This window comes from Stigmatopora argus, unplaced genomic scaffold (genome assembly GCF_051989625.1).
Source record: "Stigmatopora argus isolate UIUO_Sarg unplaced genomic scaffold, RoL_Sarg_1.0 HiC_scaffold_124, whole genome shotgun sequence".
In the NCBI taxonomy this organism is placed as follows: Eukaryota; Metazoa; Chordata; class Actinopteri; order Syngnathiformes; family Syngnathidae; genus Stigmatopora; species Stigmatopora argus.
Genome location: NW_027520136.1, coordinates 32,501 through 39,194, shown reverse-complemented (window position 1 = coordinate 39,194; position 6,694 = coordinate 32,501).

The following is a 6,694-nucleotide window of genomic DNA, read 5'->3' as shown; positions in this document are numbered from 1 at the left end:
ATACAGAATGGTCAATATACAACTACCCTCATATGAGACAAAAATTCAGGCTAAATGGACCAACCAGAACCGCTCAGGACCAGTTCCAACACAAGCACTCGTTGTCATAAAAGTGTCCAAATTAGGCACATTGTTTGTGGCATAACTTTACTTCACAACTACCCTGGAAGATTATTTTATACAGAATGGTCAATATACATCTCCCCTCATATGAGACAAAAATTCAGGGAAAATGGACCAACCAGAACCACCCAAGACCAGTTCCAATGCAACCACTATTTTTAACGAAATTTACCCCAATTTGGGCACTTATTCTTGCCTAACATCCACCCAGAACCTCCCTGGAAGATTATTTTATACAGAATTGTCAATATACATCTCCCCTCATATGAGACAAAAATTCAGGGTAAATGGACCAACCAGAACCACTCAGGACCAGTTCCAACACAAGCACTCGTTGTCATAAAAGTGCCCAAATTAGGCACACTGTTTGTGGCATAACTTTACTTCACAACTACCCTGGAAGATTATTTTATACAGAATGGTCAATATACATCTCCCCTCATATGAGTCAAAAATTCAGGGAAAATGGACCAACCAGAACCACCCAAGACCAGTTCCAATGCAACCACTATTTTTAACGAAAATTACCCCAATTTGGACACTATTTCTTGCCTAACATCCCCCCAGAACCTCCCTGGAAGATTATTTTATAGAAAATGGTCAATATACATCTCCCCTCATATGAGACAAAAATTCAGGTTAAATAGACCAACCAGAACCACCCAGGACCAGTTCCAACACAAGCACTCGTTGTCATAAAAGTGCCCAAATTAGGCACACTGTTTAAGGCATAACTTTACTTCACAACTACCCTGGAAGATTATTTTATACAGAATGGTCAATATACATCTCCCCTCATATGAGACAAAAATTCAGGGAAAATGGACCAACCAGAACCACCCAAGACCAGTTCCAAGACAACCACTATTTTTGACGCAATTTACCCCAATTTGGGCACTATTTCTTGCCTAACATCCACCCAGAACCTCCCTGGAAGATTATTTTATAGAAAATGGTCAATATACATCTCCCCTCATATGAGACAAAAATTCAGGGTAAATGGACCAACCAGAACCGCTCAGGACCAGTTCCAATACAAGCACTCGTTGTCATAAAAGTGCCCAAATTAGGCACATTGTTTGTGGCATAACTTTACTTCACAACCACCCTGGAAGATTATTTTATACAGAATGGTCAATATACATCTCCCCTCATATGAGACAAAAATTCAGGTTAAATGGACCAACCAGAACCACCCAAGACCAGTTCCAAGACAACCACTATTTTTGACGCAATTTACCCCAATTTGGGCACTTATTCTTGCCTAACATCCACCCAGAACCTCCCTGGAAGATTATTTTATAGAAAATGGTCAATATACATCTCCCCTCATATGAGACAAAAATTCAGGCTAAATGGACCAACCAGAACCGCTCAGGACCAGTTCCAACACAAGCACTCGTTGTCATAAAAGTGCCCAAATTAGGCACATTGTTTGTGGCATAACTTTACTTCACAACCACCCTGGAAGATTATTTTATACAGAATGGTCAATATACATCTACCCTCATATGAGACAAAAATTCAGGGAAAATGGACCAACCAGAACCACCCAAGACCAGTTCCAAGACAACCACTATTTTTGACGCAATTTACCCCAATTTGGGCACTATTTCTTGCCTAACATCCACCCAGAACCTCCCTGGAAGATTATTTTATAGAAAATGGTCAATATACATCTCCCCTCATATGAGACAAAAATTCAGGGTAAATGGACCAACCAGAACCACCCAGGACCAGTTCCAACACAAGCACTCGTTGTCATAAAAGTGCCCATATAAGGCACATTGTTTGTGGCATAACTTTACTTCACAACCACCCTGGAAGATTATTTTATACAGAATGGTCAATATACATCTCCCCTCATATGAGACAAAAATTCAGGTTAAATGGACCAACCAGAACCACCCAAGACCAGTTCCAATGCAACCACTATTCTTAACGAAAATTACCCCAATTTGGACACTATTTCTTGCCTAACATCCCCCCAGAACCTCCCTGGAAGACTAATTTTATACAAAATTGTCAATAATACATGCACCCACATTTTAGGCACTTTTTCCGGGGAAAATAACCCCCCCAGAACCGAACTGGGCTACTTTTTATACAAACCAGTACGCACTGGGACGCTATGGAATCCGCAGAACTCTGCCACACTGTGGACAAACTGTGGTACTGCGACCGTTTAAGCTCCCGTAAGCCTATGCACTTTTAGCGTTTAAAATTACCTTTCTGGCTGAAAAGAAAATCTTTTTACACACCCACTCTACTCTAATAAAGGTCCCCTTATTTTAGAAACTATTCCCGAGTGAAAATAAGCCCACAGAACGAAGTCGACATGCTTTTTATACATGCACGTTGGTCTATTACAGTCAACCAGCATTTGGGACACTCTTCCTGGGTAAACTTTTGCACCAGAACCTCCCTGGAGCATTTATTTTGATACCAAATCGTCAATAATACATGCACCCAGAATTTATGCACTTTTTCCGGTGAAAATAACCCACCAGAACCGAAATATCCTCCTTTTTTTATACAGACTTTGACGCACTGGGCCTCTATGTAACCTGAAAAACTCTGCCACACTGTGGACAAACTTTATTACTGCGACCGTTGAAAATCCCGTAAGCTTATGCACTTTTCCCGGTTAAAAACACCTTTTGGGCTGAAAAGAAACGCTTTTTACACACCCACTCTACTCTAATAAAGGTCCCCTTATTTTAGAAACTATTCCTGAGTGAAAATAAGCCCCCAGAACGAAGTCGACATGCTTTTTATACATGCACGTTGGTCTATTACAGTCAACCCGCATTTGGGACACTCTTCCTGGGTAAACTGGAGCGTTTATTTTGACACCAAATGGTGTATAATACATGCACCCAGAATTTATGCACTTTTTCAGGGTAAAATAACCCCCCAGAACCGAAATATCCTGCTTTTTATACAGAATTTGACGCACTGGGCCGCCGCTATGGAACCCGCAGAACTCTGCCACATTGTGGACAATTTTTTTTTACTGCAATTAGGGTCAAATTGCCGGGTCAAAAGTGTCATTTCTTCGGGTAAATCACCCTCCTGGGCCCGGTTTTAATGTTTAAAAAGGTCCAGTATTTGTATTAAAGATATAATATTTGTATTTGATCGATGAGTGCTGATTTAAAACCAAATTTAATGCATTTTTGGCACTTTTGAGAATGGTCGTATGTCGTCGTATTTGGTCGCGCCGACGTTTATGGCTGTCTTTTACCCAGGAAAATAACTCCCAGTGCCCGGTAGTCATGTCTGATAAGCTCCAGTAAGCTCGAGTATTTGTATTTCATCAATAAATGCTGATTTTACCCCATTTTAGTGCATATTTGGGACTTTTGCGAATGGTCGTCGTACTTGGTCGCGCAGACGTTTATGGCTGTCTTTCCCCCGTGAAAATCATCCCCAGTTTCTGGTAGTCATGTCTGATCAGCTCCAGTATTTGTATTTAATCAACAAGTGCTGATTTTAGTTCATTTTGGCACTTTTGAGAATGGTCGCACGTCGTCGTATTTGGTCGCGCCGACGTTTATAGCTGTCTTTCCCCCCGGAAAATCACCCCCAGTGCCCGGTAGTCATGTCTGATCAGCCCCAGTAAGCTCCAGTAATTCTATTTCATCCATAAGTGCTGATTTTAACCCATTTTAGTGAATTTTTGGCCCTATGGCGAATGGTCGTCGCGCCGACGTTTATGGCTGTCTTTTCCCCAGGAAAATCACCCCCATTGCCCGGTAGTCATGTCAGATAAGCTCCAGTAATTGTATTTCATCAACTAGTGCTGATTTTAGTTCATTTTGGGCACTTTTGAGAATGGTCGTATGTCGTCGTATTTGGTCGTTCCGACTTTTATGGCTGTCTTTTCCCCAGGAAAATCACCCCCAGAGCCCGCTAGTCATGTCTGATAAGCTCCAGTAACTCTATTTCATCCATAAGTGCTGATTTTAGTTCATTTTAGGCACTTTTGAGAATGGTCGTATTTGGTCGCGCCGACGTTTATAGCTGTCTTTCCCCCCGGAAAATCACCCCCAGTGCCCGGTAGTCATGTCTGATCAGCTCCAGTAACTCTATTTCATCCATAAGTGCTGATTTTAGTTCATTTTAGGCACTTTTGAGAATGGTCGTATTTGGTCGCGCCGACGTTTATAGCTGTCTTTCCCCCTGGAAAATCACCCCCAGTGCCCGGTAGTCATGTCTGATCAGCTCCAGTAAGCTCCAGTAATTGTATTTCACCCATAAGTGCTGATTTTAACCCATTTTAGTGAATTTTTGGACCTTTGGCGAATGGTCGTCGTCGCGCAGACCTTTATAGCTGTCTCCCCCCCGGGAAAATCACCCCCAGTGCCCGATATTAATGTCTGAAAAGCTTCAGTATTTGTATTTTATCGTTTAAAAACGATCACTCCGCTTTTGGAACACTTTTCTAGGGAATATTAACCATTTTCCGCACCTTAAGAGAGTCAGATCTACTCCCGCCGACCTTTATATCTGTCTCCCCCCCCGAGAAAATCACCCCCAGAGCCCGGTAGTCATGTCTGAAAAGCCCCAGTAACTTCCAGTAATTGTAATTAATCATTAAATGCTGTTTTTAAAACTATTACTACGATTTTGGAACACTTTTTCTGGGCATTACCTTGCTCCTTTTCGCCGTCTTGCGGACAAACTTTGGTACTGCAATCGGGCTCAAATTGCCGGGTCAAAAGTGCCATTTCCTCGGGTAAATCAACCTCATGGGCCAAGTTTTAATGTTTAAAAAGGTCCAGTATTTGTATTAAAGATATAGTATTTGTATTTCATCAATGAGTGCTGATTTAAAACCCATTTTAGTTCATTTTGGGCACTTTTGAGAATGGTCGTATGTCGTCGTATTTGGTCGCGTGCCGACGTTTATGGCTGTCTTTACCCAGGGGAAATCACCCCCAGTGCCTGGTAGTCATGTCTGATAAGCTCCAGTAAGCTCCAGTATTTTTTATTTCATCCATAAGTGCTGATTTTAACCCATTTTAGTGAATTTTTGGGCCTTTGGCGAACGGTCGTCGCGCCGACGTTTATGGCTGTCTTTTACCCAGGAAAATCACCCCCAGAGCCCAGTAGTCATGTCTGATAAGCTCCAGTAACTCTATTTCATCCATAAGTGCTGATTTTATTTCATTTTAGGCACTTTTGAGAATGGTCGTATGTCGTCGTATTTGGTCGCGTGCCGACGTTTATGGCTGTCTTTCCCCCTGGAAAATCACCCCAAGAGCCTGGTAGTCATGTCTGATAAGCTCCAGTAAGCTCCAGTAATTCTATTTCATCCATAAGTGCTGATTTTAACCCATTTTAGTGAAATTTTGGCACTTTCGCCAATGGTCGTCGTCGTCGCGCCGACCTTTATAGCTGTCTCCCCCCCCCCGGGAAAATCACCCTCAGTGCCCGATATTAATGTGTGGAAAAGCTCCAGTATTTGTATTTCATGGTTTAAAAACCATCACTACGCTTTTGGAAACACTTTTCTGCACATTTTAACCATTTCCCGGTACCTTAAGAGAGTCATAGTTACTCCCGCCGTTTACCCGGCCTGGTTGATGGACCTTGCTCATTTTCGCCGTCTGGCGGACAAACTTCAGTACTGCATTCGGGTCAGGTGCGGTCGACATTTCTTGCCGGCTTTTCAAGCACTTTGCCTGGGTTGATTTAAAACATTTTGCCCTGTTTATTTTTAACAAGTTTACCCACGTTTTACAAATCTTCTGCGGGCTTTAGATGCACTATTCCTGGGTTGATTAAAAAAAAATTGCCCTTATTATTTTTAACAAGTTTACCCACGTTTTACAAATCTTCTGCGGGCTTTAGATGCACTATTCCTGGGTTGATTTTAAACATGTTGCCCTTTATTTTTAACAAGTTTACCCACGTTTTTCAAAACTTTGTGCAAGCTTTAGATGCACTATTCCTGGGTTGATTTAAAACATTTTGCCCTTTTTATTTTAACAAGTTTACCCACGTTTTACAACTCTTCTGCGGGCTTTAGATGCACTATTCCTGGGTTGATTTTAAACATTTTGCCCTTTTTATTTTTAACAAGTTTACCCACGTTTTACAACTCTTCTGCGGGCTTTAGATGCACTATTCCTGGGTTGATTTTAAACATTTTGCCCTTTTTATTTTTAACAAGTTTACCCACGTTTTTCAAAACTTTGTGCGGGCTTTAGATGCACTATTCCTGGGTTGATTTTAAACATTTTGGCCTTTTTATTTTAACAAGTTTACCCACGTTTTTCAAAACTTTGTGCAAGCTTTAGATGCACTATTCCTGGGTTGATTTTAAACATTTTGCCCTTTTTATTTTAACAAGTTTACCCACGTTTTACAAATCTTCTGCGGGCTTTAGATGCACTATTCCTGGGTTGATTTAAAACATTTTGGCCTGTTTATTTTTAACAACTTTACCCATGTTTTACAAAACTTTCTGCGGGCTTTTCAAACACTTTTCCTGGGTTGATTTTTAACATTTTGGCCTGTTTATTTTTAACAACTTTACCCACGTTTTTCAAAACTTTGTGCG